We start from the raw sequence: 27,158 nt of genomic DNA, 5'->3' as shown, positions 1-27,158 counted from the left end.
GCCTCTTTGTGCCTATGTGATGTGCTCAGCATAGGCAGTGACAAAGACGCTGCCACTGGAGCCTGAGCACTGATCACATCTCTCACCCCCAGCAGGGACTTCATAAATTGAGTTCATCACAGAATTAAATTCTTCCAAAATGTAGGCCTTTAGTTTGATACAGTGATAGCAATACCATCTAACCGCCTCACTGGTCCATCATGTTGCAATTTTGCAGCCATTTGGTGATAAATACACGCATAATCAAGAGTGTTAGGGTTTGATCCCTGATTGGGATATATTTGCCAGTTTCCTGACACTTCTCTAAACCCATCACTGCTGAATTAACAGCAGGAAGATGACGACAGTCATATCATGCCTAAGAAGCACCAACCACAGTGTGAGCAGAGGCAAGGGTAGGGAGGCAGACCAAGGTGCAACTCATCTCATTATAAGTGTCTGGGGTGTCTTAATGGCATCATGCATCATGTTTTGCCCATCTTTGTCAAACTACATTAGACCAGGCTTGTTACCACGTGCAGGCTGTGATGACAAGGATTAACAGGAAAAAGTTCTTCCATCTTTCACATTGCACAGAAGAGGATCATATATTCTCAACAACAAGGTTTCTCTGCTCCTCTTCACTGACCCTGAAACAAAGGCTTCTAAAGTAAGGTCTAGCATTACGGAGTGTACAAAGTGGAAAAAAAAATGTGATCAAAAAAGGCACTGGAAATTCTGGAAATTATAATAAATAGTTTAAAGACATGTCAACAGTCTGTAACTCTTCCTCCTCAAATATTTTTATCCCATCAAGTAATAACTGACAATAACAGTACTGTAAACTCAGAGAGATACATTCTTTATGGTTTGAAAGGGCTTTGCATAGAATTATTTTAATTATTTTCCTTATATAGTAAGTAGAGGATAAAAAAGATTTCTGAAATAAGAAATGTTATTGTTAACTCACTAATCACAGCTGAGGGACTTAGGGGCAGTCTGGTTTCTGAAATATCTTTGGGATTATTTTACAGAATTGACTAAGTTGGTGGTATCCCTGTCACATGGATTTCAATGCAAGGCACCAAAACTTCCTTTATGCAGAAGTACAATAGACAAAACTGGATGCTGAAATCATATCCTGGAAAATTCTAGAATGCTAATACTTGAAATGGGGGATTTTTATTAATTTCAAGAAGTTAATTTTTCATTTCTAAATGCCTGTTTATGAGGTGATTGAGTTTTGAGTTGACATATAAATTACACACTATGTTATTTATTTTTCAAACATAAAATACGTATCCTTGCTGTTTTGAGAAACTACTGACCCTTAAAAGTCAAACCAAGTGCTTGATTTCTCTCCTTTGATTCTTGGGGCCCCACAGACAAGGGGGTTATGAGCTTCCCTGTTTTGCTTCTTGACATTCAACACCTTTATGGCTTGGGACCAGTGGAGTAGCTGGGGACAACTCGGGTATCAACATGTAGGAAGAGCTACTAAGGGGACCTCAGAAAAATGCCAAGACAATGGCCAAGGAGCCCCTGTGACAGGGCAGACCAGGAAGACAGTCTGCAGCCAAAGCCAGGCAAGCACACAGCTACAAACTACGAGGTTTCACAGCAGAAGCTGCTCTAATATGGAAATAGATTCTTACCCTCCAGGCCCATATGTCATCACACCAAACTAAGTTGAAGCTGCCAACTAAAATGGGCAATTTCACATGAACTTGGCAGGGTGACTACCAACACAGAGCTTGTTTTCCACTGGTGCCACCCACTCTGCTAATCCAATTCTGTCTCCTGGTTTGCTTTTAAATAATAATGAATACAGCAGATGGGAGGGGAAAATGTTCCCAGCAGTTAAGCCAGAATGTGATCGAGGCTCTTTGCTTTTCACATTTCTTGTGCAAACTAGCTGTAAATGCAATGTCAAGTGATTAACAGTGGTTAAATGAGAAAGCCAGGATTTGCCATGTTCTCAGTCATTTAATCTTTGACCAGGACATGCAAGCAAACAAAACAGTCAGAAGGATAACATGTTGAAAGAACCAACTTTCATAATATTTAACTTTGATAAGGATAGGGATGGACTCTTCTTCCCATCCTTGTAAATATAATTTTGGGGGGATTCTTTGGGGGGTGGCAGAATGGAGGGTTGTTAAGCAACAGAGCAGTATTAAAAATACCTTTCCAGTCAAACACACAGTAATCAGGACAAATACTATTGAGTGAAATCCCGTATCTGACTCCTTTATACAAGGAGAGGGGAACCAGGCTGACGCACCAGGTTAGGGAACAGGAATGTGACTGTCAAGAAAAAGGGCAGAAGGAGACATGGAGAGGCAGTGGGCAGACAGCAAGGAGCATACAACCATGAGGCTACATGTCTTTTCAGCAGCGGCAGGAGGACCTATTATTCCTGGGTCACACAACATTATCTCTTGTCCGACAAACAGCAGGTAAGCTTGTTTGCACGGTGCACTGTGTTTTCTCTTGTGTCAGCCTGACACAGAGGATAATCACCTCCCACTGCTACCTACTGGCCTCACACTGAGGGTTGAAAGGTATGAATCCCACTGGCAACACATCTCGATGAAGGTGAAATAAGGCATCAGGATGATTCTATACAAAAAAACTTCTCACTTCCACTTTCTCAGTTTCTGAAAATTTGGGAAATTACAACTTTTGAAAGGAGTTAAAGATGCTTATGCAGTACATCTAATCCCTTGTAAATCTGTAGTAATCTTTTACATATGATCATTTTCTTGTCTCAGAAGAAACCGTTGCCACATTTGCTGCTCAAATTATATGCTGCTTTTGTAAGACAAAGAGTTTTATTGAAAATAAGACTCCTTTGACTCCTTTATTGTGGAAGCTGGAAGGTCTGAAGTAAGTTGAGCAGCAGACAAGATAATAAAGTTTCAGTAGCTGAATGCCAGGAAAGTTGCATTTGAGTCCTGCTTCTGCCACAGTTCCTACATGATGCTAGAAAACTATCAGAGTTCCTGTATGACACTAGAGAAGTTCTATTAACCTATTTTATTTTTACTTTTTTTCTAACAGAAATTCACTTGGCAGCTCTCATTTTCTTTATAATCCAAGATGGTTCCTGGCTGGGGCTGCTGATATGCTGAGCATTCACTGCTCCAACTGAGGTCAATGCAGAATGAAATCCAATCTGAACATATTAGGCACTAAAAGATGCTAGGAGCTCTGAAAAATCAGGCAAGGAAATTGGATTCATTTTTAACAATTGCCATTTTAATACCTGTGCCTCGGCTCCTAGGGCATAAAATGGACACCTCCACACCATCTCAGCTCACAGAGGTACTGTGAAGGTGACTTCACAATGTGGCAAAGAACTAAGACACAATGCATCACAAAAAGCCTCCATGGAAACCAATGATTCTGTATTTGGTGCAGATTATGGATGCCAAAGCCATAATGCACAGGATGAAACACTGAATGACGAAGATGAAAAGAAACATTAACTATATTGTTCACAATCCATTATCCTGTAAAAAAGTGACTTGAAGTCGCAAAGAAATAACAGTATATGATCCTGGCAAATGAAGACTGTAGATGAATGCGTAAACTATAGGTGGAGGAAATTACATTTGACACTTTAATTTTTATATTTCCTAAGTACTGTTTGAATTTGTCACTGAAATAAATTTTTAAGCGGACTTTAGAAGAAGACAGTATTGCTAAGAACTAATGATATATCTTCCAAGTTAGTCATATAGAGGATGAAGAGATTCCTAATACAAAATATAAGCTTGTCTCAAGTTTACTATCTGTTTCTATGTCTTTCAACTGAAATATTTTGTCTGGCTTAATGTTGCAAGACCACAGTAACATACTTTGAGACAGCAAACTTTGCTAATAGAGGATAATAGATATTTTATTATATAAATTTTACAATCTCTGTTTTTCCATCTAGATATAGGGAGTTTAGCATATGCCTTCTAAAAACTGAAAGAATTTCATACAGACATCTGTACTGGCCTGTTCTTTGTACTAATTAAATTAGTTTCCTGTTGAGTAAGTAAAGTACTGGCAGCCAGGAACAGTTGGGGAGACAGCTCAGAGGCTTAAGCACTGAACCGTGAACCTTTCTGTTTACTACAATATTAAACAAGTAGACACTCTTGCTGACATTATGGGGAATGAAAGAACATTCTGTTAAAGATATTAGTTTCATTACCTTTTGTGAACTACTGATCTTCTTAAAGAGAGATTTTTAAAGATACAAAAGGTATTTCATTTGATACAGTTAACTAAATAAACTCATTATTTGGTTTAAAAATACATGTGTCAAAGTTAAAGCTGAATTTGAACTTCAAATCTAAGGGGTCAAAACTCAGAAGGGATAAGTAAGTCAAATTGCTGCCCAGTAATGGAGCTGCATCTTGGGTTCTGCACCCCCACTCTAATGATCAGAAAACTGAAAACTTTATATGACACAGAGAATTTCGGCTCAAGCACATCATAAGTGGCATTGACACTTTAAAGGAGTAGGGCAAGAGACATCATGTCTCCGATCTTCTATACTAGTGGCTTTAAGCAACTGCTGGGGAGTTTGCTGTATGTTTGAATAAAGCATAACGAGAAAGAAGCGCAAGCAGTATGTGAATGAAAGACCAAAATAGCCATTCTTACTTACTTCGATTTCATTTTTCCTTGTAATGTAAGACCTCTCAAAATATTATAAATTGTTTACATTAAAATATACGTGTTTACCACACTAAATATACACTGAGACTTTGTGTGCATATATTTAGCTCAAAGCTAATCTCTGAATACAAGCCCTTTCTGAATATAGAGATTTATAAAAAGAAACACTGATAAACTTTCAACTATGGGGACTCTAGCAGTCACTGCAAAAACAGCATCACAACACAAAACCTGTGTGATTTTGTGGATCACCCCATAAATCTTCCTTTGTCTCATGAGTTTAAGTTTTCAGCCAAGAAAAACAACATTCTTCATAAAATTAATGAAAACAAGCTGCTCTGTGCCTACAGAAAAAGATTTTTTCTTAATTACTTTTTTGCTTTGAATCATATATCCTGTAGTTTGATTAAATTCCCTTAGAAGTCAACTAAAAATTAGAGCATTGCGGCGTTAACCTCAAACATGGTGTTTACTTGGAGAATATAAACCCACTGTGCCTTTGTGAGCTGACATTTAAAGCAAGAATACGAGCAATATGCAAGACAGTTTTTAGTATTTTCATTATGTCACTGCATAAATTTATTTTCAGGGCTTAAGAGTTTGCAGAGAAATATGATCTGGCCAATGTATTTATTAGAAATAAATGGGCTGTGTAAATGAAAGTAGATAAAGCAAGAATACTGGAATTCTGGTTAATCCCTTGATGCAGTAAATCAGGATTTCTAAAGCTCTTAATGCAAAATATCTGCATCAAGGGGTTAAATATATAAAATACGAAAAGTCAAAGACAAGAATTAGATTAAAAGGTTACGTGGAACTGGTGTTGAAAAAACTGGAGCCTGCTGCTAAATAGATATCCAACGGGCATTTATTTAGGTTCACTGGCTGCAGCAGCCGCTGGCACACTCTAAATGAACTCATACAACAAACAAAATCAAATTCCAGTGACAGTCTTTGATCATATTTTTATTACCAAAGCAGAAAATTTCCTCACAAGAACCGAGCTACATGGACATGATTAAGCTAATGCAAGTAATTGCCCTAACTGAAAAATAAGAAATGCCAGTTCTCTATACCCTTGTTGCATCCTCATGGCCTCAGTACTTTAGATGAGCCCTATATCTTTCCTGGCAGACAGTTGGGGCAGTAGACATTGAAAAGACATTACTCACTAATTTAAACACTAATTGAATCAGTTCCTACTCACCTGAAAATCTCCCTCCACTCCAGAGTGAAACTGGTCAGAAGGACTAAGATTTTGCCAGGCCTAAATCATAATTTAGACTGAAGAACAATTTTCTTTCACTCTGGCTCCCAGTGCTTTCATACAAACAAGATTTTAGAAGACTTTTTGTATATGTGTACTATATAAGATCAACTTAAAAAAAAAAAGCCAAAAATCCAAACCTCCCTAACCAACAAAAATGAATATATTGCTCATACAAACGGCATATTCCACTTAGGTTTTCTGTGCAGCAAATGTATTCCTATCACCACTGCAGCTATCACCCATGACCAATAAGTGTTGGCTCCAAAGTTCAGAGGTGCACTTTGTTGTAAGTTATAAAGCAACAACATATACCTTGAGATACATATCTATATATATTTCTGCTTTTAGGCACACACATGGATAAAACTGAACTTCTTTTTTTTACTACCACATGAAGACAGTAGCCCTGACCCTTTCAGGGACTCCATGCAAAGAGGCCGGTACCCACACAGAGGTTGTTTGAAGTCAATGTGGTTTTCCCAGTGGGAGACAGGAAGGGATGGGAATTACAGAGTTAAATTTGTGTATTGGTATTTTCAACAGAAATTAAATACTTGCAGCTAAAGCAATAAATACAGAAATCCTACTATGCGGTGATACCTTTTAGATCTCTGGGAAGGCAAGTGACCTTGATCCTGCCTTTCTCATTTTAAGCTTGAAAGTTTTAAATTTTAAAGGAAATTTAGTCCAGATTGAGACAAGGATTCCTATTCCCCACACTGGCACCTCCAGAAACTTAATTTGCTTCAGTAGGTCTTAATCACATCCCTAAAGTTAAGTATTTTTCAGCTATGTTCCTAAATTGAGTTTTGTATGAATAGTAGATGAAAAAAATGTTTTCTTTGTATGACAAATTACAGTGCTCATCACTTTTGTTCAGCACGGTCTTATCAAGTACTATTTCAAAATTCAAGCAATACATTCAAATTCCTGTTCAGAGATGTGCAGGATTAGCTTTTTAACAACATCTTTTACTGTTTGGGACAAGGCTGACAGAACCTATTAAAACTCTGGCCATGGGTGATAGTATGTTAGACCTTTTAACCTGTAACTGGTAGTAAAAACTAGGTGTTGTTAAATCTTAGTCCAGCTGAGCAAGCTTTAGGGCATTTTCTCACTTGTTATTTTGCCTCTTGATTATTGCTCATGCGCAGAAAGAAACTGCCAGAAACTGCCCAGGGAATGGCTAATAGTATCAAAGCTCCTATTTTTAAAGAGGATATAGATGTAATTAGCTAACATATAAAAAGTTTGTGCATAGCGAGCAAATTGAGCTCACTATGCACACACTTTATTTGTAGGAATTGGCTATTATGGTTACCATGTCAAAATTGATTGTAAAACGGCATTCTTTTTGCAACTCAGTTTTACAGTGACACAAATACTAAATGAAGACAACATAAAAGTACTTACTGGGAGAAGAAAGTCTTGGGAAAAGAAGGATGTTTTACATAATTATTTTTATTCATTTCACAAAGCTGATACCTTCACTCCAATGGGTCTGAACGAGTGTGTGAATGTACAGGGAACATGCTATCACAGCATTGCTAATTTGTCTGGATTTGACCTCTGAGGAACAGTTTGTGTCATTATGGAGCAAAAGCTCTGGTAAAACATTTGTCTAGATAAAAGACTTCAAGCAGTTAACCTGCTCAGCAGAGGCAATGCAACCGGGCACCAGGAGAGTGACCTCTACCCAAATGGGGAAGGTACATCAATGTAACACTATGACAGCAAGACAAAAGATGACGGTAGCTCAGCATGAAAACATTAGCAATGATATAATTCTTGGTACTGTATGTGATGAAATGCCTTAAGATGTACAATGCCAACCTGGTTTTACTTAATAATAATTTATAGTTTAACAAAAATGAAAAAGTCACACCTAACTTTGTTCTTTACTTTTACTGTAAACTCTTGCAATCCCTTTTATTTTTTCCTAAATAAAAATTCTGATAGAAGAAAATATACTGAATGGGCAAAAGTTACAATTCAGATGAAATAAACTTTTCCCATTTGATACATGAATTATTGATAGATGTTTTTCTGACTGCGGCTAGTTATGGCACTACTAATAACACAAACCAGAAGAACCTGATGAGCCTTGTTTAGCAAGCCAAACCTGTCCTGACAGATTAACCAGTGTCTTATGCAGATTACTTACACTTAGGATACACATTCGTTGTTTATACTGAAGTTTTCTTCTGTCTGTTTTTAAAAAGAGACACTGTGTCACATATCCATTATTTTTACCAGTCAGAATGCCTTGAATATTTAGCTACCACTCTTTTAGCACCACACAAAAAGTTCTGGGTTTTAACTATTTATTTTTAAAGCAGTAGCATGATCAGACCTGCATGCTTATCTAAAGATCTTTGCTTTATGAGGGAGATTTTAGTCTGTGAGGTTTCCTCTACACATGGTAGGCAGCTGTCAGCAGCAGTGAGCAGGGCGAGGGGTCACCGCAGCTGCTCTGTGAAATCACAGGGTTCCATCAACATCGCAAAAATCCTGCAGAGTGGGAGCTGGGAGACCATGGATTAGAGTACATTGGAGTGTGTATATAAGGTCACATCACGTCTATCAAAGTGATATCAAACTGGTATGCTGTACAATACATTTTACTGTGTTCTGTGTTCAAAGAAAATAAAAGGAGAATGGACATGTGTGTAGCAGACCACAGTTTAACACAGAATTTCACACTGTCCTTTCAAATAGATGGATTTACTAAGTTCACAAAGACAGCCTGAATATGTATACACAGTGGAGATGTGTTGACTTGAGAGAGAACTACATTTCACAAATTCTTCAGGTCAGACATGAATGAGATAAAAATAATTCTTATTAATAAAATAGTAGAAAAGACTATTAAGAGAAACCAGATGTACACATTTCCTGAATCCTACACACTAATGTACATAAATGTTTGTCTTTGTATACATATGTCAATAGTTTCCCATAAAACGCTTTTTGTTATCTCCTCATGAAACGTCACACTTGTGAAATCAGTAGCTGTATCATCTTAAGCCTAAAATAAGGATAGATAGGTATCAAATGCATAATTCTGACTTGTGAGTAGACACAAATCACCCCAAATCTGCCTGTTTCAGAGGACAATTACAGGTTACTGAATGCTACATCTGCGAGACTGTATACAATCCACAGAACCCAGATATTTATAATTCTCATTGTTAGGGTTCTTCAGCAGATGAACATTATGCTTCTCAACAACAACAAAAGGGCTGACATCTTGCATGAGGAAGGGAGGAAATGGGTAGAGCAACAGAGAATTTATTTTGGCTGAAATATGCAATTAATTAGATGACTAGACACTAAACAATGTCTTCTATTTCTAAAAATCTTGTGCAAGCTGAAAGCTGGTAGAGGTATTCAGGCAACAAGGTTTTATCAAACCACATCTGTCTACAATGCTAAGAAGCTGATGACACTATAACAATTTTTGCTGTTTCAAAATTGCTTCCACAATTTTACAATTACTAGTAATCACTTTCAGCAATAAAAAATATGAAATGTAGCTGCAAAGAATAGAAAAAGGAGAAAGCATCCTGATTACAAACTGTACTGTTGTGAAGAAGCTGCTGAAACAATCCAATTGTATGATTTAGACTAAAGCATCCCAAATATCTGAACCAACAAGACCCTGTGACCTTCAAGCTTTCTCTGAAAAGTTTTGAAGTTTTACTGTTTAATATGGTTCTATGAAGCATCGACCGTGGGGGCATGGGAATAACTTAAAAAATTGCTGACCCTGGCAAACCTGTCAAAAAAAAAAGTTACTACTTTTAAGCAGAAGTAAATTACAAATCTTCCTTTCTCGTTACCGTAAATACCAACACCCACTTGCACAGTAAGCCCTTTAATCTCTTCATCACAAAACGCTTCATGCCTGGCACTCACTCACACATGCATTTGCAGTTATTTTTCACAGCTGATTACCATCCTGCACTTGCCCAGTCATTACCCAATCTTCCTGGACACACACATTCACTTGAAGGCATCCTCCTCCACTTAGCCTCTTCCCACACTGAAGCCTTGTCTTCTTAACCACTGGCCTAAATACACCTGAGGTGCTGAGAGGTTTTTGAGCCACTGGAGCTCACTGGGAAGGGGTTTTCTGTCTTTGGTTTTCTCCGGTTTTCTTTTATTTTAGGCAGAAAATCTTTGATGCAGGACCGTTTCTTCTTGCTTTCCTGGGAAAGGCTTGCCCTTACACTGGACAGGCAAGCATTTCCATGACTGAACTGAAGAACAAATACAGATGAGTGCCCCTGGCATTTCCAAGGTCTCTCCTCAGCTTCACCACTGCTGATCCAGGCCTGGTCCCCTGCCTCTGGCCCCCTGCCTCTGCAGTTTTCTACAGGGATCATTACTGCCCAAGCACCAGTGGTGCCCTCCCACAAGTGGGAACACTAATGCACCCTCTGCCTTAAGGAATGTACTTAGGATCAGAAAGGATCACACAGGCACTGCCTATCTTAGTCTACCCATCAAATAATACTTCACCTGCTTTACAAATGATTTCTCAATCTTAAGTGAATTATCTTCGTACATCTCTGAATAAATGAAAAGGATTAAAGACAGTTGATGACAGAAATACAAAACAGTGGAAAGTTTCCCATGGCTTTCAGCCCTGTGATTGCTCTAAGCCACAGTCTTGGGGAAAAAAATGAATCTGCAAATTCAATCTTATTTTCCTGTAAGAATAGGAATTCATCTTTTTCCTTTAAAAAAACCCCCAAACTAATCCTAAGAAGTGATCTTTGGAACAGGCAAAGAGTAGTAAGACAAACATATCTGAAAAAAAGTTTTTCACCTGAATTGTAAGAAATTCTGTTACCCATTTCACTTTGAAATCCCACTGCCCAGATCCTCTGTTGCAAAAGCATAGTACGGCACATATTTTTCTCCCTTCAGTTCCTTCTTCTTGTGTTATTCTCAGACTAGAGATCAGCTTCTTACAGCTTGTAGAGCACAGCAGGAGCTGAGAAAAGTGACACACAGAAAACCCTAAGTCTGTGTACCTGAATTCCCAGTTTCCACAATTCCTTCTGCAATGTTACTGGGAACATGATAGATGACTATTTCACTTATTTTCTGTGGGGCATAGCAATTTTTCCACTGGAAGATCAGCCAACTAGATAATCAATACATGTAGACCAGTAAGCCCCAAGAGTCATCCCGTAAGCATCATAATGACATCTGAAACACTGTAATTAACAACAAGCAATACTACAAGCTCCACTGAACAAGTAACCAGAGGGATGAATCAGAGCACAGCCCTGTACAAGGCTCCCATTTTAGGCTACAGAGCTGGATAAAATTGAGAACTCTTCAATAATTCTATGTTTAAAACACCCTGGTTATAATCATTATGTTATGCTGGTAACATAATTTCATATATAATTATTGACCCTTATTAGAGGAGTAGAACAACCAGTAGCTATCTTAAAGTAGTTAGCTTGCAATTAGCTTATAATGATTTCATTACTTGGCACATTGTTTTCTTACACAAAGCTCCCATGATTTCTTTTCTAAAGTTACAGAGAGAATTGCTGAATAAGAATCTCCACGTGAGCCTGGAATTTATGCACTTCTTTCATTTAAAAATAAATAAAACTAAATTATATACTTATGTACATATAGGCCAGACCCACTGAGATCATTAGGACAAACATATTCAGGCTTTCAAAACAGAGATACAGCCATTAACAAAATAATCTCCATCTGCAAAACAGTCTTCCCTTTACAGTATTTACAATGATTTAGGCACGTAGCAGAATATTTTCACAGAAAACTTAATCTTTGTAACACATTTGGAAAGTTCTTTGTGCTCCTTACACGGTTTTAACAAAATGAATAGATACAGATTTGGCAAAAATTCTACATATATTTTTTGCACAAGAAATAAAGCTATACCTTTGATTTTATATTCCTTCTAAAGATGCTGATGATATTTGCACGCATGTACAAGTTTTTGGAAAAATCCTTAAACATTCCTAAACAATAACAAAGAACCACAGTCCTCATGTTTCCCTTCTGTTTTTGTTACCCTTTGCATTCTCATCTTCTGCTTCCCACTGGTTTCCCTGTCTACTCTTCTGCTTTGGTAAAAAGTCCTGCTTCACATCTGGGAAGGTCAGTAAGGAAAAGAAAGTCTTGCAATGACAGAGCTGCTCTGCAGGCTGACAGCTCAAGACATGGCTTCTAAATAATTCAGTCTGAGACCAGACATGGCAATTCCTTCTATGCAGAACATCCCAGAGTTGAGGTAAAACACTTCACAATGTAAAGAACAAGCAATTAGTAAGTGGAAATCCCACAGTTGGAAATGGGCTTATCATTTGTTTTCAACTGTATGGGTGGGGAATAGTAGTAGATGTGGAACTCAAGTCCCCATCCTCAAAAAACCCCCCTACTCTCAACAGTTGCTAATTTAGATTATTTGGGAGTTGTTTTATTTTCTTCTGCATTTGAGTTGATGTTGCCTGATCAGCATAGTGGAAGACTGAGAGCTAGAGGCGTTATCACCATAAACAGGGATGGTACTGTAATTCAGAAATGGCAAGGCAATGAAAAAAGGCATGTTACGCAAAGACAGCACTGAAATACCATGTGATCAAATGTCTCACATTCACGCTTCACTTATATAGTTAGCTTTTTCCTTAAATACACAAGCACAAGCACATTTCCATTTTCACCTACACACTTTAGGCAGACTAAATCATATAAATGCAAAAGATTATGTGAAGGCTGAGTTGTTCCTCTCAGTGCATGCATTCATCTCTGCACACAGGTTTCACACAAAGGTCAGCCCCCAGAGAAGAGGATTTCTTAGCACAGTTCACTGTCCTTTTGCACTGTTACAAAAAAAATGCTGATGACAGCAATAGGAATAGTACTCCCCAAAACAAGGGACTGTTTAATTTAAGTCTATAGAATGCAAATTCATATTTACGAAGACATGCAATTCAACATGCAAGTTCTTTTGAGCTAAAGTTTTTTTGTTATTATTTTCTAATTATTATTTTTGCAAACAAACTGAATGTCTTAGGTCTGCAACAAATCAAACTGGATCCGATTGTGAAGTATAGCTGTGAAAATGATTGCAGCTGCTGGCCTATTGCAGTGTTATTATAGTTCCAGTTTCTGTCAGAGCCATGGCCATGAAGCCATGCAGGAATCATTGAAGAATGATCATAAAATATTCTTTTCACCCACCATCCCTCAAGTAGCATGGATTAAAATAACTGCTGTTCAACTTCTGTCTTTTAATTAAAAATATTTTCTTCATCGAACATGTAGCAGTGGCAGGTTGAAGTAAGTTTTGCCTCGTTTTTGTTTTTCATGCACCTAGTCGTGGATCATCAAGCAGGACAACAGTGAGGAAGGTTCCGGTGTGTTTTACAAATTTTGTTTGTTTTCTTTTAGCACAAGAGAAAGAGTGCCCAGAGGAACTTCTTTTCTCTTGAGTAACACAGATGGAAAGCTTCAGAAAACAGTAATTATACAGATCCTACAGAAAAGCAGTGAAAACATGTCACTATTCCACATGAAAGTTCAGGTGTTTTCAGGGACATGCCCTATAGCTATGATAGCTATGAACACTCAGTACTGCTGGTTTATGCTACTATCCCAAGTATTTTTAGGAGGAAAAAAAATCTGTCATTAGTAATTAAACACTGTCCACTAGCGTTCAACAAATTTTAGATGTCCAGCTATTACCTTTTATTATCACAGATGCAATACAATCCTTTCAAATTCTTTCATTATTTATCTAACTGGCTTTCCAGTGCAGGGAGGTGTCTCAAACTGTTATCCACAGCATCTCCACTGCCAGGAATGCTGAAAGAGTACCACCACACACAGGTGCCTGCATGCTTAGCTATACTCTTAAGATGTGAAATATTGAAAGCTGAAGACAGGTCAAGACTTAGAAGTAATGTGCAAAGCTTAAGTCAATTCCTCTACTTATATGGCAAAGCTGGGAAAGAAGATTTTATACACATTTTTCCCATTATACCTCCTCTCCTCCCACACAAACAAATACTTTCACTTATGAGGACAGTAGGATGAGAGTGGTTGAGGCAAATGTTCCTATATATGGAAGAGTCTGTGTTAAAGATAACTCTGGATGACAGATCATGTTAAATTCTCATCTTGCCCATACTCCTCCCAGTTACTGTAGTAGAGACTAAGTGATGAAGGAAAAAATCCACTGTTTAATTCCAGGGGCTTCCTATCAGGGAAAAAATACTTGAGCAACTGCGAGAGATTCTCATCTATTTCCTCTCATGATAACATCCATAATATTAGTCTACATTTTTTAGTGAACCTGACACCTGAGTAAGCATTTTAGGTTTTCAGTTAACAGCAATGTGAAGTTGCCAGACAGTATTTGTCAAAAAATGCTGTTGTTTTTCATTTGAGAGAACTATCTCCATAGCCAAATGACTCTAAGATCACTGTTGCACTGTATCGTAATTCAAACCACAAGCCTTTAGTACTTGACTTCTACTGCCAACATATAATGTTTGCTGAATATTAAATAAAGTGTTCACAGAATTTAACACTATATATAAGCATTTTCCATAAATGAATAAGGACACAGATAAGTAATGTGATTGCCATTTTTACTGGCAATCCTGAAATATGAGTTTAAATTTTTATCTTTACAATCTGGTTCTACACAAACAGGTTTTATCCATATATTCTGTAACTTTTAAATTATATGTGTTTACTACAATAAATACTTGATTATGTGCCTTCTTCTGTTTTTAGGTTAAAACTTTATTCTCTCCTGAAAATTATATTTTATGAAATCTTTCTTTTTATCTTGAGGTCTTGCACCACTTAAAGATTTAATGAAGTCTTCTTTGCTCAAAATATTTTTTAACAGGAAAACTTCTAATAACAAATGGTAAGCCAAATAAAAAGCAACTGAGCCTACATAACCAGAAAAGATACAAGTCTGCTCTCACTCCCTCTGAGAAACACAGAAACAGGCACAGCTGAGAACGTCACTGTTCTGGAGACAAGTCTCCTCCTGCATTGCACCCTGTGGAAAATGAAGAATTGCTGGTTGGTTCACATAGCTGCAAACCATTGTTTCTCCCCACCTGCCACCTATCACCCAATCTGCCTCCAAGGCTCTGCAAAAGATGATCCCATGGAGCACAGCATCTTGGTATACAGGCAGACAACATTTGGCATAGACTCCTTTACCTTGTGGATTTGACTTCTCCTCTGACTTCAACAGCAGAAGGACAACTCTCTCTACCATACATTCTTTATCTGGCAGTAAAAACTTTCTCTGTAAATATACCTGCCTCTGTGTTCTGCTTAAGACACTGGGTTCAGCAATACTGCCATTCATTCCAGTGCAGAATGACACCTGCTTTCAATCAAGGTTTTCATCTGAAAGAGTAACAGAAGGATAGGTTTTGGCTCCTTCAGGGGCTTCATCGCAGCTCAAGTCCCCAAAATCAATGCCAAATGAGGGCTAAATCAGCATACACAGCCCCATCCCAGCCATCTCCTCTGCATCTAGCTCCTATGTTCATCTTTCTGTACGGGCCTGCAGTGGAGCTGTAAAAACACAGCATGGTAAATTCAGAATGAATATGTAAAGTATGTTTACACAGTCATGCATTCAAGACGTGCACTTCACAGCTGGATTTAAGAACTGGCAAAGACAGAGTGTAAAAGAAATTGAGCATAGTTTTAGACAAGGCAGTTTTAATCTTGATAAAGAAACATTATTTGAAGAGTGAAACAAAATTCAGGGATTCCTTTTGAAATTCCTGCAGTGTCTTGGTTTTAGCTGTTCTATCTGGCTCTCCATGAGAAATTTTAAGTATCCCATAAACACACATGGTAGGAATGAAGGGCAGGATTGAGGCAAAAAGTGGGATCAACTTCATTCTCATCCCACACAAATGAGGAACAAAATAAGCAGTCCAAATATCAAAGCAATTTACTATGTAGTGTAGCAGAAGACTGGCAGAGGCTGATGGCTTCTTAAACATTCTGTAAGCAGATATTAATAATTAATATTTAATAGGAAGCTGAGTATATTTTACCTGATTTGGTTACAAGCTGTACAGATTGCTACAAGCTGCACAGAGTTCTTAGCCTTTTTAGAGCGGATAAAATAAAAAATTACTATGTGCTAGAAGCTTCTTTCTTTGCTGACAGGAACCAACTACACTTTTGCCCTCTCTTAAACAAACCAGTGTACTTTTCACTCCATAAATCTCATATTACTTCCTTCCTTTTCATTTATTTTGAACGAGGAGGAGTTTTTAACAGAAGTGCTCTATGGCAGCAGAAGGAAAACAGCAAATCAAGGTGGAAGCTGCATAAGGAAAGTAAATCAAAAGTAATAAAACCATGGAGATCCAGCAAGCTTTGAGGGGGGAAATGAAGTCGAAGTTGACTGAATCCAGAGCTGGAGAAACATTACACATGAGAAAACATCATTAAAAATAGGCTACACTCTTAACAGATGAGATGGGAAATTAAGTAATAATTTATAACAAAGATAGGAAAAAACCTGCCAGGTTTGCAAATTTCAAATGAGATGCAAGTTGGAATAACAAGTGATAATGAAATGCAAGCACACAATCTTAAGAGTAGAACACCACGGAACAATTTAATTAGAAGGAAAACTGCAACACAGGATCAGAAATAACCTACTGCCTGATGTTTCTGTTCAGCTAACTAGGTAGTTATTTATCTGATAGGGTAAGCAATACATTCTAGTGCTTGAAAACTTTCACATAAAGGTTTGAACTAGACCTAAAAAACATCAGCAATGAGGCAGAACTTTCCAAGAAAGTGTTTTCTAAAAATTCTTTCAGCTGACTTTAATGACATGAGTATAAAACAAATGGAAATGTCTGTGGTTGTAAGAGCTTCCGCTGTGCATTTATACTTTTCAGAAGTAGCTTTGCTTTCAAAAGCAGAATATGGCAAGCATTTACTGTAATAAAATATGGCCATTCTTCCCTAAGAGTGGTCTTCAAAATATTCATAGAGTTTTGCAGGTCTTCAAAAAAGAAAAAAAAATCACACCCTAGAAATCTCATATGTGATATTAAGCAGTGCAATGAAAGAGTAGCTTAGTTTATGTTAAAGGATATTAACTACAGTATGGGATATTGCAGAAGAAAAAGGCCTGAAGATTTGCAAATGAATTTCATGCATTATTTATAAATGCAAACACGAATAGTAGGTGATAATGAAATAGCAGCACGCAAATACACATGATACATCAGATACCCTGGGGAGGTGGGGGAAGTGTGTTGCTCTAAATATACTTTTTCAAATGTCAGAATCGGACCCAAATGGCACAAGAAAGCAGCATCTTGATAGAGTGGAATTATAGGAAAACAGTATCTGGGTAACAACAAATAACATCTGGAAGGTAAAGGTAGAGTAAGTGTTAGCATTTGTGTGAGAAAATACAGTATCAAGGTGTATTAAAAATAAAGGCGTTAATCTTAAGTTCATCTTAGCTTGGCATCATTGCAGTAGCTGTCTGCTATTTTCCTACTGTTTTTTTAAAGCTGCAATGATTTTTTGGTTGGTATGCAGAGCCAGAGTTTGATGGTCTTCCGAATTTGTATTTACAATTTGAGAATTAGTCACACAGGGGTTTATTAAAAAGCAAATTAATAAAACAGAACACTAATAAAATAATAAAAGGATAAAGAGGCCAAGTATGTAAAATTATCTGCAACTTGCAGCTTGATGCCTCATGTAAAGCCTGTGAGTAGATGAAATGAAAGCTTGGAATTGCTAGGCAACTTTGACAACTGACTTTTTAGAACAGTATTCCACCAATTAAAATCAGAGACATGCCTGAAATTGAGCCATGTAAGGGTTACTTTCCTTTCATATATTCCACGATTTCTACCCTGAAGCAGCTGTACAACTCAGAAAATTTAGTATAATATTTCAGGTGACACATTGTAGATATATATTATAAACAATTAAGCATGAAATGTTAAGAACAAGTAAAAACAATCCTTAGAATGGATATATGAAATATTTAAAGTATTTATATAACAGATTGGCAGTAGTGCATGAAGACCTTGAGCACCCAAGATGTTCCCCGGATGTTACAAGGGAGGCATTCAGGAAAGGGTATACATCTTTCAAAAGAGCTAGCTGCAACACTGCCAGACATTCAAAGGGTTAATTACACAGCAGAGTGTCTGCTCCATTTACTGATAAGCAGAAAATGTTGTAATTTTTTGAATTTATAAATTGCTGGGGTCAGTCAGTATCTTGCACGCAACAGTGCCTGTGTAGCTCTATCCCTTACCTGCTTGGCAGAGGCAATCCCTCTCTTGCCTGGAACGTTGGAGCCCTCTAAGCTGCTTGCTCTGTAACCTTGGCAGCTGGGACTAACACAATCCTTCATTTTGTTTTTGCAACTGGGCCTCTCTAAAAACTACAGAGCCTTGTTAGTCAACAACTGAGCGTGAAATCATGACATTGCAATCCCCTACTCTAAGAGTGAATCAATTTTTTTCATTACAGATTTGTACACTAGGGTCAACAAGAAGAAAAATGCACATGGAGCAAAATAGATGAAACAGAGGAGAACTACAAAATCCATTCCAAGCTGGAAGACTGTTTTCAATATAATGATGTAAAAAACATGTTCTTAATATGGTTTTTTAACTGACCCGTCTTGGTAGTACAATCTGTTTGACATTCAAAAGGTTTACCATGCCTTAAAAAAAAAATAGATCATTTTACATTAAGCAGAGAGCAAATGTAAGTGACAGGTTAAAACTCCTAAATTTTCTGGATGACATTTTCATTGCATTAATTAGTAGGAAGGAGGATTAGATAAAGGCATGAGGCTAAGCTGGTATATTTCAGTTTGAGAATAAGGGCCAATTTGCTCCACAACACCGTTGCTACTCTAACCCATTTCCAAAAAGTTTTTAGCTTATGAGTATACACTGGACTACTCATTTTCCTGAACCATGTTGAAAAGTCTGAAGATAGATCCAAACATACCTTATATTATTGGTAATGCAACGGTGGTCACTGCAAACTTAAACCAGTTTTACTAGGCAAGCTTCACCCTCTGTTTTTGATGGCAGGGTGATAATCCCTAACATGAAGCCTGATAACAAATAAAGATAATCATTTAACAGAAATAAAGATCATATCTACCTATAAAAAACCTTATTTTTGCATAATCAAACTTTTGTCTGAAATAATATTTTTCTCCTGTATTGCAAGAGAAGCATCACTGTATACCATCAAATACTCTTGTTACCAGGAATTACAGCTGCAATAAGCCAAATAGCGTTAGATGTGAATCTATTTTAGAGCAGCTACGTTACAGTGTGAATTGAACCTCATACACCTGTACACCATTGTTGAAGAATCACTGTCACTTAGTAATACTAATATGAAACTATGGCCAGATCATCTGGAGGACAGCCATCACAAAGCAATTTAGAGGAATGCTGAATATAATCCTACTGACCATTTTACCCTAATCGAGTTTTGTGCTGAAAGCCCTAAGAAAAATTCTTCTTCTGACAGAAAACCCCTTGAAAAGGGTGACTTTACTATAAGACTATATCATTAAACTATTTATTCTACTGGAAGAGCAGCCACTCAGTTGTCCAAAGAAAGTCACCCATCTCATTGCTGGGCAAGAATCTGACTTTTCATATGTAACTTCAGTTCTCAGTCTAAATCTTTTCTAAATCCCAAGCAAACCCTCTGTCCTTCACCACTGCTCTCCAGAGTTCAGAAAGCCAAAATACTTTACCAAGACTGGAAAAAGTAACTTTTTAATGTACAGAGGACCAAAGTGTTTATATATTTAAAATGGCTTTTACATACTCAACTGTCCTTCATGTCTGCAGCAAACAGCAATTACTATGGAATTGCAGCAGGAACAGCCAAGGCTGGAAAGTCTTTCTTGACATCTAACAGTAAGGATGGAAAAGCGCTGGAACAGGCTACCTGGAGGAGGGGGTGGAATTGCTATTATTGGATGTTTTTAAAAACAGGTTAGTAAAACATCTGTCAGAATGACACAGATAGACCTGATTCTGCCTTGGGGTATGCAGGATAGACTAGATGACCTCTCCAGTCTCTTCCTGCCCTATTTTTTATGATTCAGTGATTCAGCACATAGCTTTGAAACACCCTGTGGCTTGATACTCTTCCCACCTCATGTTATTTTTAAACTGGTGCAACTTCATTGACTTCAGTAGAGCTTCTCCTGCCTGTCCTACAGTAAGTGTGAGAAGAATCAGAACTCACATTTCTTAAACAAAGAGAGACTGGATCTACTCTTCCACTGTGCACAGTTAATTTCCTGAGATGACATTTCTTACCGCTTTAAAGCAGGCAATACCAGTGACTTAATTCAAACTTTGTACAATTTTAGCAAATGTCTGAGTCCCATTTTATGCTCAAAAATGAAAAAAATGTTGAGTAGAAACATTCTTTGCAATTTTCAGTGAATGTCCACTTTTTCTCCCAGTGCATTTCTCTTTATGTACAGAGATGGAGCCTGAGACTGAAAAACAGTCCACCTCATCCACCAAAGGAAGTCACGATAGATAGCAAAGAAGAGGAAAGAAAACACAAAGTACTCAGCAGTACCTCAGAAACATGAACACAATACACTACAGTTGGCTGCAACACCTTGTAGACAGGGTGTTCTAAAAATGTTAAGAGACTGGGGGCAAGTGTGCTAGTAAGTGTGGGAGCTAATCACATTCCTGTCCATCAATCTCCAAATACAAAGAAATAGATAAAATATGTCAGAAGCCCTGGAGCTACACAGCATCTAGAATACTACTTATTTGAAAATGTCAAAGCTATCCACATACCACATGCAGTCAGCAGGTTTACACAGAGCTTCAAAGAACCAGAAAATCTGCAGTCTGTGCCACACCAGCTTCAAACCAAGGAATCACAGAAAATACAGTCCATACTGCTTAATTTTAATTTTGGTCCTCATCATCCATAGATATTACCTATCTAGGGACATCCCCATCTCTCTTGTGGCATTTCCATACAAATATAAAATATCTCAAAAGTATATTCTGCTCATTTTGTTTTCTTTTTATTGGATAAGAAAGTCTCTGCTTAATTTTTTGAGCGTGAATGACATTCAGCACCAAGTAGTAAACAATATTTAAGTAGTAATCATATATTTAATCTAATTCAAACTAAAAAAAATAGAAAAATGGTTCTTACAAATTCACTGTCTTCAAAAAAGATTATGGATATATATACATACTTTCAGGTTGATTTTCACATTCAGAAAATTCATATAAATGAAGATTTAAGAAACTGTCAGAATACATCTGAAACATGCTGCTCAGGACTCCAGCACCTTCTGGGAGATCCTTTCTTCTGATTGAAGTGGTCACTTTCTTTCTGTGCTCCCACATCCCAGGAACAGCTTATGCAGAACTTTATGGAAAAGATGGTGAAAATACAAATGGAAAAATCCTCATAGGCTAGTAATTCCAATGGTAATTGAACCTGGCATATTTCCTCTATTCTGCTCTAACTGGGATTTGAATATTTGTTTCCCTCAAGTAAAGGTTGTGAAATCCCCTGAAACACAAAACTATGATGTAAAGGTCCCTAGTGTGCATAAGAGATTTCATTTACTTGTGCAGTGCTTTGAGATTTGATTCTTCACTTAAGAGTACTAGATTTCCTTGGGATGATGAAAGATTGTATAAAACCCCAAGGAACATGGAAAGGCTTAACTCCCACTTCTGGATTCCTTTCAAAATGCAAATGATATCTGCAGATTTGGTGGGGGATGGCAGGAGGGGTGTGTGACAGTTTGTGGCTTGAGGAGCAGTGAAAAATTAGAGAAAGGCTTCAAGATGTGTTCAAGAACATAGTTTATCTATACTCAGAGAAACAATATTTCAAAGCCCTTTAATGCCAAATCACTCAGGAAAACCTGTACAAAGTTTCATGTAACAGCAAACTATGCAGCCTTGTCTTTTAAGAAGTCCTGTCAAGCACCCTCCATGGTACATCACGTACAAGCATTCTCTGCTTCTGAATTTGAGGGGCTATTTTGCCCTGTTCCTTAGAAAGACCTACCTTGCATCTAAGTTTATCGCAAGGTAATTTTCCTTTATACCCTCTTTACTGTCATTATAGTTGCTTATCTCTATTAGATTCTAACCCTCTGTGATGGGTGATAGCAATCAGAGATAGTTGCATGGTGCCATGTCAGTTACCTCATGCCAGCTCATTTTGAACTACCCAGCTCTTCCATAAATGAATATTAGTCATATAAATACTATCTCTCTTTAACCTTTTTATTTGTTTTAGTTTGGTTGCTTCCTTTCTTTGTTTTTTTGGTTTTGTTTTATTTTCTTTGCCAGCAATCCTCTGTGCATAACAGGCAAGGCTACTCATCAGTCTGAGTACCAGGCATTCTGGATATTTTCTGGGAGAACCCCCCCCCAAACTCATCTGAAGCATCCTGAATTTGAAATATTTTTGGGATTACCTTACTCATCAGCTGCCCATCAGATATATTCACAGGCAAAGACTGGAATATCTGCAATAATGAAGACTCAACACAATGGAGAGGATATCTTTCTAACTGTGAACCTTCATTAGTTAATCAGAAGCATGCTTGTGTATCCTGTTTTCACTCAAGCTTTGTGCACATCCTCCCTTTGGTACTGGTATATGGTTCTTGAACCTTTCTTAAATAGCATCACTGCTTACTGGTTCAGAGGATCAAATCCAATGCAGCTAAAACAATAAATACAGCCTGTTGAACATAGTTAAAACAGACTGGGCTATGCTGTCATTTATAGATACAAGGATATTTCTGACAGCATGCTCAAAAAAATCAGACAGAATTCTTCCCATCTGCCACGTCTCCTGTGCATCACAGCAGTTCTTCTGTGCATCAGTGTAGCATCTTGGACCTTGACTTCCTTCATTGAAACACATGATGAAGTGAGTTAAGTCGTTGCATTGGAAACATAGAAGCAATATTTTCTAGCAAAAAAGATATTTGGTTACATTTTTGTCACACTTGCCATATAATTAGAGTTAAGAAAGTTAATAAATGTAAGTTATTTACTTCTGTCTCAGTTTTAGTTCTGAAGAATAATAATAGGAATTCCAATAATAATATGCATTCCTAGAGTTGTCTGAAACTGTGCATTAACATCTCTCCTAAAGCAAAATCCTTTTTATTTACACGCTATTTTCCTATCTATCTGCATAAGGCCCCTAGAATTTCTTATAAGATAAAGCAATTCAATAATTACTCAAGCCTCCCATCCAGGAATTAGTATGACTGGAGCATTTAAATATTTTTCACCAGGCGGGGATGAATCCTGAATGGAAAGGCCAGTCAGTTATCTCAATAAAAGCAGCTTGTATGCAGAGGCTGCAAAGCTGTGCACATGGCCTGAGATCTCTGCATGAAGGAGTACTATTGAATATATGATTGCATGGTACTTATCACAACTGAACTTGTTCAGTTAGCCTTGTTCCAAACTAGAGGAGCCACATCTTAAGATAAATGTAAAATAATGACATTTCTCCTCCATAATACACAGAATCCTTAAAAAGACCAAAATTTCTAGAGGAAAAATGTAGCAAATTTTTAAACACTGCAATGTCAAAACTTATTCTCCACTTCAGGCAAGCGACTAGCCACATTCTGCAGATAATGAAGAACTTCCAAAAAAGAACAAGTAACGAAGTTGACAGCAAATACATGGACTAATAACCATGACATAGCAACTATAAAGAAAAGAAAACATGAGATTGAATTGGATCGAGTAGTAGTTGATAGGAAAAAGGTGACAACTGATTACCATGTAAGTGATGTGGCTGAAGGCAAGTTAATAATAGTCTTGGTATGTGTAAATCCTTAGGATTTCTTTGTAAATGATACACAAGCCTGCTTTTAGGGAATTCACCTTTTTGCACTCCTGTAGCTTTTATGCCAATAAAAAAAGCGCAAGGAAACCAGCAGAATTATTATTGCTTATGTAGTGATTTTGAGAAACATGAAGGAGTCACATAATTTGAAAAATAAAAGAATCACATTATGTCAAAATGAATTAATGCAGTCAAAAGTCATGATAGTCCAGTCTGTCCTCTTGCGCCTCAGAAGGTGAATTTTATCCAATGGCTACTGCAGGAGGGCTGGGAAGCTCCTTAATAAATACATTAACACACATTTTGGTGTTTGCCTGGAATTATCCATGTGCTTAAGAATCTCATTAAATTAAGACATCTGCAGGGATGATATGCATAGCTGTCAAAGTGCAGTACAGCCCATATTCAAAAATGCTAATGGGTATGAACCCATCTGAATTAATAAATAATTAACATGCAACAATCCCTTCACGTTTAAAGAAGACATTTTCAAATCTTTCAATCCACTCAGATTAGATTAAGATCTCTTGAGCAAGCAATTTTTCCAGCAACGCCAGCTAGATACCCTTTCTTATTTCCAGGATATCCAGTTTTTCCTATCTGATTCAAGATTATTATCATCATCTAAAAATAAACTATCCAGCGAAATTATTTTAATGTAACCAAGTATTAGATGATGACTTTTTTCAGTTAAGAGTTCAGGAAAGTCTGATTGACAAAAGTATGTGTGACAAGGCTACAAATCCAGCTTTAAAGCTCCTATGATTGAGTGAAAATCCTGCTGATCAAGTACAATCTAACTCTATTGTTTCATATCTGATTAAAAAAAAATAACCTGATAGGCTAACTTTGAACCAGCAGACTTTATGGTGTTTCCCTACTAACCAGCATGCTCCACAAATGAGATCAGGTGTCCATTTTCGATCCAGATAAGTTTGTGCTGCTGGGAAAGCAGGAGTGCAAAGACTACATCTCAATGACTGTGGAACCATGGCCTTATTGTAGTAAATGCTGGAAAATCTCTTCATGTAATTGATGCCGAAAGGGTTTTTTAATTTTTCAATTTTCATATTTTGTAGATTTTAGAGACACAGTAGATGTAATGCTGTAGATTTTAGTGAATTAATATTTAGCAGCTTGTAGCACAAAGTCCTTCTATCTCTACCCCTGCTCCAGAACAGGCAGCTGAGATCTGCCAGCTATTTAGTCTCTCTCTCAAGGTACCTGATTAAAGCATATCAGAAGAGAACATAAACATGGAGCAGTGTGACCCAAAGCCCTGGAGAGCGTCCAAGAGACCTTTGTGTGCTGAAGAAGAGGAGGTGGATGAAGACAGAGGGTCCCAACGACCCCAGCCCCAATTCAACAGGGGTGGGAACTGGGAGGGGACAGAGGTGGAACTGGACATGTAGACAGTAGTGATTGGATAGGTTATATTATAAAAACTATAGAACTTATAGCTTGCTTGGGCGCGCGTCGATGTATTCCTGGATGAGCGGGGTTGCTCATTAAAGTGCCTGCCCATTATCTTATCTCCTACAAAACTTGGCTCGGAGTCTTTTTTACAGACTTTTACGGCAACATAATAAATATACCTCTAACAGAGTGTTCATGTAAAATACATTAAAGCCCTTAAAAAATTCAGAATTCTATTGCTTAGAATAATAGAATTCCCATGCTTTGAAGGACAAAATGTAGCACAAAGGAACTTGCAGGAACAGAAAAATCAAGAGTGAGCAGTTCAGATCTATATAAGACCCTCTAAGACTGAAAGCAGCTGAGAATATACAAGGCCACAGCTGCTTGGAGGAGCTCACTCCCTGTGAGTTCTTAGCAACTCCCTAGAGGTTTCTCATGAGAACTCCTCAGGTTTCTCACAGCACACTGGAGATGTTTCTGAAAACATTTAGGATGAGCTCACCAAAACATTGGACTTGTGTGATATGGGTTATAACCAATGGGGATTTGTAGTTAAATGGTGTGAGATTCAATTTAGCCAATTGAACATAGCTTTAACCCTATATTAACCATGTGTAACGTGTAATAAAGGGGCATTCTCTTGGTCACAGTGATCTGTGTGTGGTGTCCGGTTCCTCTGCCGTTTATTTATTGTTTACTTTAGGAACTCAAGACAAATTAACAGTTCTTCCATATCTATGACAAATAAAAATAAATTTCACAAAATAGGAAAGATCTATTCAGAAAAAAAACCTAAAGGGGATGTCTGGTCTCACAGATGACCTAATTTAACATATTTCGGAGAGATTTCTAATGCCTCTCCTATTTTGTCAGCAGGGAAGTAGAATACATGAGAACAGGACTGATCTTATGCAGGCACACAAGGCAAGGCTAACACATAATGTTCCCCTTCTTCCAGACAGGTAGACTCACATACCTCAAGAAACAGAATAGAGCAAATCTTGACTTCAGTGTAAAGCCTAAATAAATGGCTGCACTTACAGAATCTTAAGACAGGTCAGCTGGAACACAAATTCTACTCCTTCATGACAAAGAGCATGAGCAACACATTTCTGTAGGTCTGACTACAGCTTCCCAGCAGACAATTCTCTGTCCAGTGGCTCTAAATAGCTCTGGATTCACTGGACGTGCACCAGCACACTACTGACTATCCCTCAAAAAGGAGGAAGAGCTACTAGTAAGTCCAACTCCACGGTTCAAGAGACTCTCTGCTCAGATTATTTTCTCCTCTGGCACAGATGTAACTCGCAGTCTTAAATTTTTTATTACCCAGTGAAATTCAGTGTAAGAGAAACAACTCACAGAATAATAAAAAAAGGGAAGCAAACACATTTTCCTCCCTTAAATCAAAACCAATATGCCAGCCTGGAATTCCCTCAGGACAATGTGAGCCCAAGACAGAACAACACCACAGTTTGCTTGTAATAAATTAGAGAAAGTGAAATTAATATTTCATAAATGGGAAAGTAGAAGTCTGTAAGGAAACCAAGGTTCTGCCAAGATGTCATTCCAAAACACAACAGAATGTGCAGCCAGAATACAAATAAAACTGTGAAACTCTTTCAATGACCTTTTGGTGGTCCATCTAAGACACCTGCAGTACTGTATGAAAAGGGAGTGGTAAACTTTTTCTTTTAAATGAACACCGATCCCTTTCCTACCTGCTGTGTTATTTCTCAATGAATGCACATGAATTTGCAACAGGAGCTTATACCTAAGAAGTGAAGGCCAAATCTACAGCCTTCCAACTGGAAAGACAAGTCCACAGCAACACAAGTGATATGGGTCTGCATGC

At 37.6% G+C, this 27,158-nt stretch overlaps 1 protein-coding gene across 4 annotated transcripts in view; it reads right to left on the bottom strand.

The window, feature by feature from the left end:
* CDK14 (cyclin dependent kinase 14) overlaps positions 1–27,158 on the bottom strand; it is a 298,720-nt gene that overhangs the window by 17,233 nt on the left and 254,329 nt on the right. Inside the window, exon 15 of one of the 4 annotated variants that reach the window (XM_071560659.1) lies at positions 22,904–22,923. The exons of the other annotated variants lie outside the window; for them this stretch is intronic. The gene's annotated coding sequence lies outside the window, so the exon portion shown is untranslated. Of the gene's footprint in view, positions 1–22,903; positions 22,924–27,158 lie in introns of those variants that run through there. 4 annotated transcript variants of the gene reach the window in all.

The sequence above is a fragment of the Pithys albifrons genome, chromosome 7 (assembly GCF_047495875.1).
Source record: "Pithys albifrons albifrons isolate INPA30051 chromosome 7, PitAlb_v1, whole genome shotgun sequence".
NCBI lineage: Eukaryota > Metazoa > Chordata > Aves > Passeriformes > Thamnophilidae > Pithys > Pithys albifrons.
Note: the sequence above shows the minus strand (reverse complement) of the source record. Positions and strands in the feature narration are given on the sequence as shown.